Consider the following 15,221-nt stretch of genomic DNA (forward strand, 5'->3'; position numbering starts at 1 on the left):
GACACCATTCTAAAAACTGCACCCCTCAAGCTGCTCAAAACCACATTCAAGAAGTTTATTAACCCTTTACGTACTTCACAGGAACTAAAACAATGTGGAAGAAAAAAATGAACATTTTACTTTTTTTTGCAAACATTTTACTTCAGAACCATTTTTTTTAATTTTCACAAGTGTAAAAACAGAAATTTAACCACAAATTTTGTTGTGCTATTTTTCCTGAGTACGCCGATACCCCATATGTGAAGGTAAACCACTGTTTGGGCGCACCGCAGAGCTTGGAAGTGAAGGAGCACCGTTTGACTGTTTCAATGCAGAATTGGCTGGAATTGAGATCGGACGCCATGTCGCGTTTGGAGAGCCACTAATGTGCCTAAACAGTGGAAACCCCCCACAAGTGACACCATTTTGGAAACTAGACCCCCCAAGGAACTTATCTAGATGTGTGGTGAGCACTTTGAACCCCCAAGTGCTTCACAGAAGTTTATAACGTAGAGCCGTGAAAATAAAAAATCGCATTTGTTTTCACAAAAATGATTTTTTCGCCCACAAATTCTTATTTTCACAAGGGTAACAGGAGAAATTAGACCACAAAAGTTGTTGTGCAATTTCTCCTGAGTACGTCGATACCCCATATGTGGAGGTAAACCACTGTTTGGGCGCACCGCAGAGCTTGGAAGTGAAGGAGACCCGTTTGACTTTTTCAATGCAGAATTGGCTGGAATTGAGATCGGATGCCATGTCGCGTTTGGAGAGTCCCTGATGTGCCTAAACAGTGGAAACCCCCCACAAGTGATACCATTTTGGAAACTAGACCCCTTAAGGAACTTATCTAGATGTGTGGTGAGCACTTTGAACCCCCAAGTGCTTCACAGAAGTTTATAACGTAGAGCCGTGAAAATAAAAAATCTAATTTTTTCTACAATAATGATCTTTTTGCCCCCAAATTTTTATTTTCACAAGGGTAACAGGAGAAATTAGACCACAAAAGTTGTTGTGCAATTTCTTCTGAGTACGTCGATACCCCATATATGGGGGTAAACCACTGTTTGGGCGCACCGCAGAGCTTGGAAGAGAAGGAGTGTCATTTTACTTTTTCAATGTAGAATTGGCTGGAATTGAGATCGGACGCCATGTCACGTTTGGAGAGCCGCTGATGTGCCTAAACAGTAGAGACCCCCCACATATGACACCATTTTGGAAACTAGACCCCTTAAGGAACTTATCTAGATGTGTGGTGAGCACTTTAAACCCCCAGGTGCTTCACAGAAGTTTATAATGTAGAGCCGTGAAAATAAAAAAATCGCATTTTTTCTACAAAAATGATCTTTTTGCCTCCAAATTTTTATTTTACCAAGGGTAACAGGAGAAAATGGACCCCAGAAGCTGTTGTACAATTTGTCTTGAGTACGCCGACACCCCATATGTGGGGGTAAACCACTGTTTGGGCGCATGGCTGAGCTCGGAAGCAAAGGAGCGCCATTTGACTTTTTAATGCAAAATTGACTGGAATTGAGATCGGACGCCATGTCGCGTTTGGAGAGCCCCTGATGTGCCTAAACAGCAGAAACCCCCCAAAAGTGACCCCATTTTGGAAACTAGACCCCCCATGGAACTTATCTAGATGTGTAGTGAGAACTTTGAATGCCCAAGTGCATCACAGAAGTTTATAATGCAGAGTCGTGAAAATAAAAAATATATATTTTTTAACAATAAAGATTTTTTAGCCCCCAAGTTTTCATTTTCACAAGGGTAACAAGAGAAATTGGACCCCAAAAGTTGTTGTCCAATTTGTCCTGAGTATGCTGGTACCCCATATGTGGGGGTAAACCACTGTTTGGGCGCACGGCAGAGCTCGGAAGGGAAGGAGTGCCATTTTGGAATGCAGACTTTGATAGAATTGTCTGCGGGCGTTATGTTGCCTTTGCAGACCCCTAATGTACCTAAACAGTAGAAACCCCCAACAAGTGACCCCATTTTGGAAAATAGACCCCACAAGGAACTTATCTAGATATGTGGTGAGAACTTTGAATGCCCAAGTGCTTCACAGAAGTTTATAATGCAGAGTAGTGAAAATAAAAAATATTTTTTTTCCCACAAAAAAGATTTTTTTAGCCCCCAAATTTTTATTTTCACAAGGGTAACAAGAGAAATTGGACCCCAAAAGTTGTTGTCCAATTTGTCCTGAGTATGCTGGTACCCCATATGTGGGGGTAAACCACTGTTTGGGCGCACGGCAGAGCTCGGAAGGGAAGGAGCGCCATTTTGGAATGCAGACTTTGATAGAATTGTCTGCGGGCGTTATGTTGCGTTTGCAGACCCCTAATGTATCTAAACAGTAGAAACCCCCACAAGTGACCAAATTTTGGAAACTAGACCCCCTAAGGAACTTATCTAGATATGTGGTGAGAACTTTGAAAGCTCAAGTGCTTCACAGAAATTTATAATGCAGAGTAGTGAAAATAAAAAAAATATTTTTTTCCAACAAAAAAGATTTTTAGCCCCCAAGTTTTTATTTTCACAAGGGTAGCAGGAGAAATTGGACCCCAAAAGTTGTTGTCCAATTTATCCCGAGTACGCTGATGCCCCATATGTGGGGGTAAACCACTGTTTGGGCGCACGGCAGAGCTCAGAAGGGAGGGAGTACCATTTGACTTTTTTAGCGCAAAATTGGCTGTCGTGTTTGGAGACCCCCTGATGTACCTAAACAGTGGAAACCCCCCAATTCTAACTCCAACCCTAACCCCAACACAGCCCTAACCCTAATCTCAACCCGATCCATAATCCTAATCACAACCCTAACGATAATCACAACCCTAACCCCAAAACAGCCCTAATCTCAACCCTAACCATAACCCTAATCAAAACCCTAAATCCAACACACCCCTAACCCTAATCCCAACCCTAACCCTAATCCCAACCCTAATCCCAAACGTAACACTAATCCCAACCCTAATCCAAACCCTAACCCTAATCCCAACTCTAACCCTAACTTTAGCCCCAACCCTAACTTTAGCCCCAACCCTAACCATAACTTTAGCCCCCGTCGTCACAAAAAAAGTTCAATGTAACCTTTTTTTTGTACGTCGCGTCCGCCATTTCCGCGGATGCGTGGCCGTAACTCTGCCCCCTCCTCCCCAGGACATAGACTGGGCAGCGGATGCGTTGAAAAACTGCATCCGCTGCCCACGTTGTGCACAATTTTCACAACGTGCGTCGGTACATCGGGCCGACGCATTGCGACCGCCCCGTACCGACGCAAGTGTGAAAGAAGCCTAAGGCTACTTTCACACTAGCGTCGTACTCAGCCCATCGCAGTGTGTCGGGCCGACGTACCGACGCTAGCGTTGTAAGCGCCGCACAACGGGTGCAGCGGATGCTGTTTTTTCAACGCATCCGCTGCCCCATTGTGAGGTGCAGGGAGGCGGGGGCGGAGTTCCGGCCACGCATGCGCGGTCGGAAATGGCGGACACGTCGCACAAAAAAGTTACATGTAGTTTTTTTTGTGTCGACGGTCCGCCGAAGCACGACGCATCCGTCGCACGACGGATGCGACATGTGGCAATCCGTCGCAATGCGTCGCTAATGCAAGCCAATGGAGAAAAAACGCATCCTGCAAGCACTTTTGCAGGATGCGTTTTTTCTCCAAAGACGCATTGCGACGGAAGCCAAAAAACGCTAGTGTGAAAGTAGCCTAACCCTAACCCTAGCCCTAACCCTAACCCTAAATTTAGCCCCAACCCTAACCCTAACTCTAACCCTAACCCTAACTCTAACCCTAACCCTAACCCTAACTCTAACCCTAACCCTAACTCTAACCCTAACCCTAACCCTAACCCTAACTCTAACCCTAACCCTAACCCTAACCCTAACTCTAACCCTAACCCTAACTCTAACCCTAACCCTAACCCTAATTTTAGCCCCAACTTGTCTTCTCCTGCCGGCCGGCAGATGGCAGCAGATGGCGGGCGCACTGCGCATGCGCCCGCCATGATGAAAAAGCCGGCTGGCAGGAGAAGACAGAAGAGGACCCAGGGACCCCGGGTGAGTATGATAGGGTCCCCGAATCCCCCTATTTCTCTGTCCTCTGATGAGCGATCACATCAGAGGACAGAGAAATAACTGATCGCTTTTTTTTTTTTTTTTTTTTGCGGTCGCCGGTAAACTGTTAATTACCGGCGATCGCAAAGCAGGGGTCGGTGCAAACCGACCCCGATCATGTTCTTTGGGGTCTCGGCTACCCCCGGCAGCCGAGACCCCAAAGAACATCCGGGTGGCGGGCGGCGGGCGCACTGCGTGTGCGCCCGCCATTTTTTCCCGGAAAAAAGATGGCGGTGCCCATGGGGAGACACGAGGAGCACCGGGGGAGGTAGGTAAGTATTGGGGGGCTATTGGGGGCCATCGGGGACCACATTTCTCTGTCCTCCGATGTGCGATCACATCGGAGGACAGAGAAATTAAACGGCAAATCGCGTTTTTTTTTTTTTGTTGCGACCGCCGGTAAACGGTTAATTACCGGCGATCGCAACTCGGGGGTCGGTAAAAACCCCCCGAATCATGTTCTCTGGGGTCTCGGCTACCCTCGGCAACCGAGACCCCAGAGAAAATCCGACTCTGGGGGGCGCTATTCACTATTTCCACTGTTCCACTCCGCCGCTGTGGATTAAGTACCCTTAGCGGCCGCCGTTAAAAGGCGAATCGGCGGTCGTTAAGGGGTTAAAAATACCTGCTTATTTGAAGGTTTATTATACTGAGAAAAAAATGTTCAGACATAATAATTACATTACTTGGAGAGTTTTCATCCATTTCAGGTTTTCAAAAAAACGTGGTAGCAAGTAAAAAAAATACTTGTTGCTTCTGTGAAGCGGATCCTGAGGAAAACTACTCCAAACTAGGCACATTCAAATCAAAAATCTGCAAAAAAGGCTTTAAGAATGAAAATCTCATTGCAAACTCTGCAAAAAATCCCCAGGAAACACATCATGAACATAAAAACTCTTCCCAAAAGTACCTAATAAAGTGGTGTTTTCCTAAGTGGGTTCTGCTTGCAAAACTCATTGTTTTTAAATGCCTTAATAAAATTCCATCTGCAAATAACCTAAAGATTCACACTGAGGTTTTTTCAGGAAATTTTAACCTCCTTTAAAAGCTCCCCAATGAAAGGGTGTTTTTGCTTTAAAAAGTCTTCTTTTTTGAATGCCTCAATAAAACTCCATCTGCATATATCCTAATACTGACACAAAAAAAATTCAGACATCATTCTTAAATTTGGCATAATTGAAAATGTAAATGAAAATCATGGCCAGAGATCTAATGCTATGTGGAGACAAAGACTTTAGAGCAGATTTGCTTTAAAATTTGCTTTCGTAAAAAGTTTCCACTTGAAAAACTCATCTTTTTTGAATGGCTCCATAAAACTCCATTTGCACATAGATTAATACTGACCTGAAAAAAGTTTATGAAATCATTCTTAAATTTGGTACAATTGAAAATATAAATAAATCATCGTGCTTCTCTTTACATTTTTTACCACGCCTTACCTTACAATCATTGCTTGTATGGGTTTGTAAGTTTTCATATGCATTTCAAGTTGATATTTTTCCCATGTCAATGTCAAATTGGTACCTAAAGAAAAATCTTTGTACAGTTTCTTTGCATTTCTCCCATGTAGCATAGTAAATGATCCTTAGGAGTTACTGAGCATATGCATACCTCTAACAGGCTAATCCCTACATCGCTTAAGAAATTGTTCCTTTTCAATGGCTTCATAGCTCAGAGGTTAGAGCACTGGTCTCGTAAACCAGGGGTCGTGAGTTCGACTCTCACTGAAGCCTTAAAAACTCTTTGTCTCACATATGAAAATTGCTTATCTGTTTGGTCAGTGGTACAAAGTTGGTGCGATTCAATATTGTTGTTATGACATCCTTTTCAAAAGTTCTGGATAAGACCTTGATCATATATGACATTTGGGTAACGTGTGTCAAATTCCTTTCTTATGCCACCTCTATCAGAGCTTTAGGAGTCTAATGACCCTTCTTCATCAATTCTTGATGTGTGATTTTGTAATATAAAGAATTACATATTTTATTAAAGCAAGCAGTAGAATTCTCTTCTTTGCCAATCCATCTGATTTCATTTTTTTGCACATCAGATTGCCAATAAACAGGTAGTTATAGAACTGAAGCTTTAGAATGTTTGCAAGTCATGCTTTTGCGTTGCAAGAGCAGTTGTTGGTTTGTTGGTGATGGGACATTACGTTAAGAGTGTGATTTCAAACTAGAAATGAAAGGACTTGTGTTGGTAATGCACCTGAATGGCTATTGCACTTTTCGAGATAGAGATCAAAAGATGTGTCAAAGTTTCGCTGGCTTCATAGCTCAGTGGTTAGAGCACTGGTCTTGTAAACCAGGGGTTGTGAGTTCAATTCTCACTGGAGCCTTTGTGTTATTTTGAAACTGAATAGTTTAATTCTTGAGCTTATCTTTAAAAATACCTGCTTAGTTGAAGGTTTATTATACTGAGAAAAAAATGTTCAGACATAATAATTACATTACTTGGAGAGTTTTCATCCATTTCAGGTTTGCAAAAAAACGTGGTAGCAAGTAAAAAAAATACTTGTTGCTTCTGTGAAGCGGATCCTGAGGAAAACTACTCCAAACTAGGCACATTCAAATCAAAAATCTGCAAAAAAGGCTTTAAGAATGAAAATCTCATTGCAAACTCTGCAAAAAATCCCCAGGAAACACATCATGAACATAAAAACTCTTCCCAAAAGTACCTAATAAAGTGGTGTTTTCCTAAGTGGGTTCTGCTTGCAAAACTCATTGTTTTTAAATGCCTTAATAAAATTCCATCTGCAAATAACCTAAAGATTCACACTGAGGTTTTTTCAGGAAATTTTGATCAACACTTTTCCAAACACCGCTAGGAGTTCAAAAAACACAAGTTTTGTTTGAAGTGTTGGACTGCGCACACACTCAGTTTTTTAATGAATTTTTGGAACAGGAACTGGTATGTGCATATGACGGCTTTTAAACTCAGGAGAACTTGATGAGTTTTTCACGCAGAAGACTTTTCAAGAAATTTAGGACATTTCTTCCCCTGAATCGTCTTTTGTATCATTTTTTTGGTTGTTTCCTGGACAATTTTGAGACGGCTTTTTTCGGAAGGTTTTCCCATGGTTTCGGTGAAGTCTTTTTTTCTGGTCGCATTTTTCACTCCATTGAAAAAAGAAGAAACAGTTAGCTCTTTTAAGCAAAATCAATGGCAAAACACTCAAAAAAAAAGTCTTTTTGAAGTCCAGGCATGTATTGAGCTTTTCCACTGATTTGTACTGTAAAATACACAGCATGTTCCTGGTGGAAAACGCTAATAGAATGGACATGTGACTTCTTTTAACCGCTTGGCGTTTTTAGAAACCTGAAGTGGTCAAAAGACATTCAAAAACCTCAACATAGACAGAGCAAGTCAGTTTTACATAGAATTGCTTATGTTCATTCTTTTGAGCAATGTTTGATAGTGTTTTCAAATGATTCCAATGGCGGAAGCTGCCTGAAAAAAGACATCATGTGCACATAGCCACCTAGTTGAAACTGAGTGGAAACTCTACAAATGCTCCTGCAAATCTCATAGCTCCTCAAAAATTTGGAGTTTCTGCCCAGATTCTGCTCTGAAAACTCAGCTAAAAACCTCTGTGTGCACATAGTCTTGTAGAGTTTCTGCCCTGAAAATGCAGGAAAAATATAACTTAGTGTGAACACACACTCATAGCTATTTTGAGTGATTTATTCCACTTCAGGGTTTGAAAAATGCCAGGTGAAAATAATAGGGGATATTGCATCTTTGAAGCAGATCCTGATGGAATTTGCTCTAAAGTAGACACTGTAAATCAAAAGGCTGCAAAGAAAAAGCTTTAGAAAAAAACTCTTCAAAAACACTTCAAGAACTCTCAAAAAGTGCTTTAGGAACCACTTTATAAAGCTAAACCTCCTTTAAAAGATCCCCAATGAAAGGGTGTTTTTGCTTTAAAAAGTCTTCTTTTTTGAATGCCTCAATAAAACTCAATCTGCATATATCCTAATACTGACACAAAAAAAATTCAGACATCATTCTTCAATTTGGCATAATTGAAAATGTAAATGAAAATCATGGCCAGAGATCTAATGCTATGTGGAGACAAAGACTTTAGAGCAGATTTGCTTTAAAATTTGCTTTTGTAAAAAGTTTCCACTTGAAAAACTCATCTTTTTTGAATGGCTCCCTAAAACTCCATTTGCACATAGATTAATACTGACCTGAAAAAAGTTTATGAAATCATTCTTAAATTTGGTACAATTGAAAATATAAATAAATCATCGTGCTTCTCTTTACATTTTTTACCACGCCTTACCTTACAATCATTGCTTGTATGGGTTTGTAAGTTTTCATATGCATTTCAAGTTGATATTTTTCCCATGTCAATGTCAAATTGGTACCTAAAGAAAAATCTTTGTACAGTTTCTTTGCATTTCTCTCATGTAGCATAGTAAATGATCCTTAGGAGTTACTGAGCATATGCATACCTCTAACAGGCTAATCCCTACATCGCTTAAGAAATTGTTACTTTTCAATGGCTGCATAGCTCAGAGGTTAGAGCACTGGTCTCGTAAACCAGGGGTCGTGAGTTCGACTCTCACTGAAGCCTTAAAAACTCTTTGTCACATGAAAATTGCTTATCTGTTTGGTCAGTGGTACAAAGTTGGTGCGATTCAATATTGATGTTATGACATCCTTTTCAAAAGTTCTGGATAAGACCTTGATCATATATGACATTCGGGTAACGTGTGTCAAATTCCTTTCTTATGCCACCTCTATCAGAGCTTTAGGAGTCTAATGACCCTTCTTCATCAATTCTTGATGTGTGATTTTGTAATATAAAGAATTACATATTTTATTAAAGCAAGCAGTAGAATTCTTTTCTTTGCCAATCCATCTGATTTCATTTTTTTGCACATCAGATTGCCAATAAACAGGTAGTCAGTTATAGAACTGAAGCTTTAGAATGTTTGCAAGTCATGCTTTTGCATTGCAAGAGCAGTTGTTGGTTTGTTGGTGATGGGACATTACGTTAAGAGTGTGATTTCAAACTAGAAATGAAAGGACTTGTGTTGGTAATGCACCTGAATGGCTATTGCACTGTTCGAAATAGAGATCAAAAGATGTGTCAAAGTTTTGCTGGCTTCATAGCTCAGTGGTTAGAGCACTGGTCTTGTAAACCAGGGGTCGTGAGTTCAATTCTCACTGGAGCCTTTGTGTTATTTTGAAACTGAATAGTTTAATTCTTGAGCTTATCTTTAAAAATACCTGCTTAGTTGAAGGTTTATTATACTGAGAAAAAAATGTTCAGACATAATAATTACATTACTTGGAGAGTTTTCATCCATTTCAGGTTTGCAAAAAAAACGTGGTAGCAAGTAAAAAAAATACTTGTTGCTTCTGTGAAGCGGATCCTGAGGAAAACTACTCCAAACTAGGCACATTCAAATCAAAAATCTGCAAAAAAGGCTTTAAGAATGAAAATCTCATTGCAAACTCTGCAAAAAAAACCCAGGAAACACATCATGAACATAAAAACTCTTCCCAAAAGTACCTAATAAAGTGGTGTTTTCCTAAGTGGGTTCTGCTTGCAAAACTCATTGTTTTTAAATGCCTTAATAAAATTCCATCTGCAAATAACCTAAAGATTCACACTGAGGTTTTTTCAGGAAATTTTGATCAACACTTTTCCAAACACCGCTAGGAGTTCAAAAAACACAAGTTTTGTTTGAAGTGTTGGACTGCGCACACACTCAGTTTTTTAATGAATTTTTGGAACAGGAACTGGTATGTGCATATGACGGCTTTTAAACTCAGGAGAACTTGATGAGTTTTTCACGCAGAAGACTTTTCAAGAAATTTAGGACATTTCTTCCCCTGAATCGTCTTTTGTATCATTTTTTGGGTTGGTTCCTGGACAATTTTGAGATGGCTTTTTTCGGAAGGTTTTCCCATGGTTTCGGTGAAGTCTTTTTTTCTGGTTGCATTTTTCACTCCATTGAAAAAATAAGAAACAGTTAGCTCTTTTAAGCAAAATCAATGGCAAAACACTCAAAAAAAAAGTCTTTTTGAAGTCCAGGCATGTATTGAGCTTTTCCACTGATTTGTACTGTAAAATACACAGCATGTTCCTGGTGGAAAACGCTAATAGAATGGACATGTGACTTCTTTTAACCGCTTGGCATTTTTAGAAACCTGAAGTGGTCAAAAGACATTCAAAAACCTCAACATAGACAGAGCAAGTCAGTTTTACATAGAATTGCTTATGTTCATTCTTTTGAGCAATGTTTGATAGTGTTTTCAAATGATTCCAATGGCGGAAGCTGCCTGAAAAAAGACGTCATGTGCGCATAGCCACCTAGTTGAAACTGAGTGGAAACTCTACAAATGCACCTGCAAATCTCACAGCTCCTCAAAAATTTGGAGTTTCTGCCCAGATTCTGCTCTGAAAACTCAGCTAAAAACCTCTGTGTGCACATAGTCTTGTAGAGTTTCTGCCCTGAAAATGCAGGAAAAATATAACTTAGTGTGAACACACACTCATAGCTATTTTGAGTGATTTATTCCACTTCAGGGTTTGAAAAATGCCAGGTGAAAATAATAGGGGATATTGCATCTTTGAAGCAGATCCTGATGGAATTTGCTCTAAAGTAGACACTGTAAATCAAAAGGCTGCAAAGAAAAAGCTTTAGAAAAAAACTCTTCAAAAACACTTCAAGAACTCTCAAAAAGTGCTGTAGGAACCACTTTATAAAGCTAAACCTCCTTTAAAAGCTCCCCAATGAAAGGGTGTTTTTGCTTTAAAAAGTCTTCTTTTTTGAATGCCTCAATAAAACTCCATCTGCATATATCCTAATACTGACACAAAAAAATTCAGACATCATTCTTAAATTTGGCATAATTGAAAATGTAAATGAAAATCATGGCCAATGATCTAATGCTATGTGGAGACAAAGACTTTAGAGCAGATTTGCTTTAAAATTTGCTTTCGTAAAAAGTTTCCACTTGAAAAACTCATCTTTTTTGAATGGCTCCATAAAACTCCATTTGCACATAGATTAATACTGACCTGAAAAAAGTTTATGAAATCATTCTTAAATTTGGTACAATTGAAAATATAAATAAATCATCGTGCTTCTCTTTACATTTTTTACCACGCCTTACCTTACAATCATTGCTTGTATGGGTTGTAAGTTTTCATATGCATTTCAAGTTGATATTTTTCCCATGTCAATGTCAAATTGGTACCTAAAGAAAAATCTTTGTACAGTTTCTTTGCATTTCTCCCATGTAGCATAGTAAATGATCCTTAGGAGTTACTGAGCATATGCATACCTCTAACAGGCTAATCCCTACATCGCTTAAGAAATAGTTTCTTTTCAATGGCTGCATAGCTCAGAGTTTAGAGCACTGGTCTCGTAAACCAGGGGTCGTGAGTTCGACTCTCACTGAAGCCTTAAAAACTCTTTGTCTCTCATATGAAAATTGCTTATCTGTTTGGTCAGTGGTACAAAGTTGGTGCGATTCAATATTGATGTTACGACATCCTTTTCAAAAGTTCTGGATAAGACCTTGATCATATATGACATTCGGGTAACGTGTGTCAAATTCCTTTCTTATGCCACCTCTATCAGAGCTTTAGGAGTCTAATGACCCTTCTTCATCAATTCTTGATGTGTGATTTTGTAATATAAAGAATTACATATTTTATTAAAGCAAGTAGTAGAATTCTCTTCTTTGCCAATCCATCTGATTTCATTTTTTTGCACATCAGATTGCCAATAAACAGGTAGTCAGTTATAGAACTGAAGCTTTAGAATGTTTGCAAGTCATGCTTTTGCGTTGCAAGAGCAGTTGTTTGTTTGTTGGTGATGGGACATTACGTTAAGAGTGTGATTTCAAACTAGAAATGAAAGGACTTGTGTTGGTAATGCACCTGAATGGCTATTGCACTGTTCGAAATAGAGATCAAAAGATGTGTCAAAGTTTTGCTGGCTTCATATCTCAGTGGTTAGAGCACTGGTCTTGTTAACCAGGGGTCGTGAGTTCAATTCTCACTGGAGCCTTTGTGTTATTTTGAAACTGAATAGTTTAATTCTTGAGCTTATCTTTAAAAATACCTGCTTAGTTGAAGGTTTATTATACTGAGAAAAAAATGTTCAGACATAATAATTACATTACTTGGAGAGTTTTCATCCATTTCAGGTTTGCAAAAAAACGTGGTAGCAAGTAAAAAAAATACTTGTTGCTTCTGTGAAGCGGATCCTGAGGAAAACTACTCCAAACTAGGCACATTCAAATCAAAAATCTGCAAAAAAGGCTTTAAGAATGAAAATCTCATTGCAAACTCTGCAAAAAATCCCCAGGAAACACATCATGAACATAAAAACTCTTCCCAAAAGTACCTAATAAAGTAGTGTTTTCCTAAGTGGGTTCTGCTTGCAAAACTCATTGTTTTTAAATGCCTTAATAAAATTCCATCTGCAAATAACCTAAAGATTCACACTGAGGTTTTTTCAGGAAATTTTGATCAACACTTTTCCAAACACCGCTAGGAGTTCAAAAAACACAAGTTTTGTTTGAAGTGTTGGACTGCGCACACACTCAGTTTTTTAATGAATTTTTGGAACAGGAACTGGTATGTGCATATGACGGCTTTTAAACTCAGGAGAACTTGATGAGTTTTTCACGCAGAAGACTTTTCAAGAAATTTAGGACATTTCTTCCCCTGAATCGTCTTTTGTATCATTTTTTTGGTTGTTTCCTGGACAATTTTGAGACGGCTTTTTTCGGAAGGTTTTCCCATGGTTTCGGTGAAGTCTTTTTTTCTGGTCGCATTTTTCACTCCATTGAAAAAAGAAGAAACAGTTAGCTCTTTTAAGCAAAATCAATGGCAAAACACTCAAAAAAAAAGTATTTTTGAAGTCCAGGCATGTATTGAGCTTTTCCACTGATTTGTACTGTAAAATACACAGCATGTTCCTGGTGGAAAACGCTAATAGAATGGACATGTGACTTCTTTTAACCGCTTGGCATTTTTAGAAACCTGAAGTGGTCAAAAGACATTCAAAAACCTCAACATAGACAGAGCAAGTCAGTTTTACATAGAATTGCTTATGTTCATTCTTTTGAGCAATGTTTGATAGTGTTTTCAAATGATTCCAATGGCGGAAGCTGCCTGAAAAAAGACGTCATGTGCGCATAGCCACCTAGTTGAAACTGAGTGGAAACTCTACTAATGCACCTGCAAATCTCATAGCTCCTCAAAAATTTGGAGTTTCTGCCCAGATTCTGCTCTGAAAACTCAGCTAAAAACCTCTGTGTGCACATAGTCTTGTAGAGTTTCTGCCCTGAAAATGCAGGAAAAATATAACTTAGTGTGAACACACACTCATAGCTATTTTGAGTGATTTATTCCACTTCAGGGTTTGAAAAATGCCAGGTGAAAATAATAGGGGATATTGCATCTTTGAAGCAGATCCTGATGGAATTTGCTCTAAAGTAGACACTGTAAATCAAAAGGCTGCAAAGAAAAAGCTTTAGAAAAAAACTCTTCAAAAACACTTCAAGAACTCTCAAAAAGTGCTTTAGGAACCACTTTATAAAGCTAAACCTCCTTTAAAAGCTCCCCAATGAAAGGGTGTTTTTGCTTTAAAAAGTCTTCTTTTTTGAATGCCTCAATAAAACTCCATCTGCATATATCCTAATACTGACACAAAAAAAATTCAGACATCATTCTTAAATTTGGCATAATTGAAAATGTAAATGAAAATCATGGCCAGAGATCTAATGCTATGTGGAGACAAAGACTTTAGAGCAGATTTGCTTTAAAATTTGCTTTCGTAAAAAGTTTCCACTTGAAAAACTCATCTTTTTTGAATGGCTCCATAAAACTCCATTTGCACATAGATTAATACTGACCTGAAAAAAGTTTATGAAATCATTCTTAAATTTGGTACAATTGAAAATATAAATAAATCATCGTGCTTCTCTTTACATTTTTTACCACGCCTTACCTTACAATCATTGCTTGTATGGGTTGTAAGTTTTCATATGCATTTCAAGTTGATATTTTTCCCATGTCAATGTCAAATTGGTACCTAAAGAAAAATCTTTGTACAGTTTCTTTGCATTTCTCCCATGTAGCATAGTAAATGATCCTTAGGAGTTACTGAGCATATGCATACCTCTAACAGGCTAATCCCTACATCGCTTAAAAAATTGTTCTTTTTCAATGGCTTCATAGCTCAGAGGTTAGAGCACTGGTCTCGTAAACCAGGGGTTGTGAGTTCGACTCTCACTGAAGCCTTAAAAACTCTTTGTCTCTCATATGAAAATTGCTTATCTGTTTGGTCAGTGGTACAAAGTTGGTGCGATTCAATATTGATGTTACGACATCCTTTTCAAAAGTTCTGGATAAGACCTTGATCATATATGACATTCGGGTAACATGTGTGTCAAATTCCTTTCTTATGCCACCTCTATCAGAGCTTTAGGAGTCTAATGACCCTTCTTCATCAATTCTTGATGTGTGATTTTGTAATATAAAGAATTACATATTTTATTAAAGCAAGCAGTAGAATTCTCTTCTTTGCCAATCCATCTGATTTCATTTTTTTGCACATCAGATTGCCAATAAACAGGTAGTCAGTTATAGAACTGAAGCTTTAGAATGTTTGCAAGTCATGCTTTTGCATTGCAAGAGCAGTTGTTGGTTTGTTGGTGATGGGACATTACGTTAAGAGTGTGATTTCAAACTAGAAATGAAAGGACTTGTGTTGGTAATGCACCTGAATGGCTATTGCACTGTTCGAAATAGAGATCAAAAGATGTGTCAACGTTTCGCTGGCTTCATAGCTCAGTGGTTAGAGCACTGGTCTTGTAAACCAGGGGTCGTGAGTTCAATTCTCACTGGAGCCTTTGTGTTGTTTTGAAACTGAATAGTTTAATTCTTGAGCTTATCTTTAAAAATACCTGCTTAGTTGAAGGTTTATTATACTGAGAAAAAAATGTTCAGACATAATAATTACATTACTTGGAGAGTTTTCATCCATTTCAGGTTTGCAAAAAAACGTGGTAGCAAGTAAAAAAAATACTTGTTGCTTCTGTGAAGCGGATCCTGAGGAAAACTACTCCAAACTAGGCACATT

At 38.8% G+C, this 15,221-nt stretch overlaps 7 non-coding genes across 7 annotated transcripts; all 7 read left to right on the forward strand.

Moving 5' to 3' along the window:
• Positions 1 to 5,758: 5,758 nt before the first annotated feature.
• TRNAT-CGU (transfer RNA threonine (anticodon CGU)) lies at positions 5,759 to 5,831 on the forward strand. The gene has a single exon. It is a non-coding gene; the product is annotated as a tRNA-Thr (tRNA).
• A 532-nt stretch (positions 5,832 to 6,363) lies between these two features.
• On the forward strand, positions 6,364 to 6,436 carry TRNAT-UGU (transfer RNA threonine (anticodon UGU)). The gene has a single exon. It is a non-coding gene; the product is annotated as a tRNA-Thr (tRNA).
• Positions 6,437 to 8,607: 2,171 nt separating this feature from the next.
• On the forward strand, positions 8,608 to 8,680 carry TRNAT-CGU (transfer RNA threonine (anticodon CGU)). Its single transcript has one exon. It is a non-coding gene; the product is annotated as a tRNA-Thr (tRNA).
• Positions 8,681 to 9,212: 532 nt separating this feature from the next.
• Positions 9,213 to 9,285, forward strand: TRNAT-UGU (transfer RNA threonine (anticodon UGU)). The gene has a single exon. It is a non-coding gene; the product is annotated as a tRNA-Thr (tRNA).
• Positions 9,286 to 11,455: 2,170 nt separating this feature from the next.
• TRNAT-CGU (transfer RNA threonine (anticodon CGU)) lies at positions 11,456 to 11,528 on the forward strand. The gene has a single exon. It is a non-coding gene; the product is annotated as a tRNA-Thr (tRNA).
• A 2,779-nt stretch (positions 11,529 to 14,307) lies between these two features.
• TRNAT-CGU (transfer RNA threonine (anticodon CGU)) lies at positions 14,308 to 14,380 on the forward strand. Its single transcript has one exon. It is a non-coding gene; the product is annotated as a tRNA-Thr (tRNA).
• Positions 14,381 to 14,918: 538 nt separating this feature from the next.
• On the forward strand, positions 14,919 to 14,991 carry TRNAT-UGU (transfer RNA threonine (anticodon UGU)). Its single transcript has one exon. It is a non-coding gene; the product is annotated as a tRNA-Thr (tRNA).
• The last annotated feature ends 230 nt before the right edge of the window (positions 14,992 to 15,221 follow it).

Source organism: Ranitomeya variabilis, chromosome 1 (genome assembly GCF_051348905.1).
Source record: "Ranitomeya variabilis isolate aRanVar5 chromosome 1, aRanVar5.hap1, whole genome shotgun sequence".
Lineage (NCBI taxonomy): Eukaryota > Metazoa > Chordata > Amphibia > Anura > Dendrobatidae > Ranitomeya > Ranitomeya variabilis.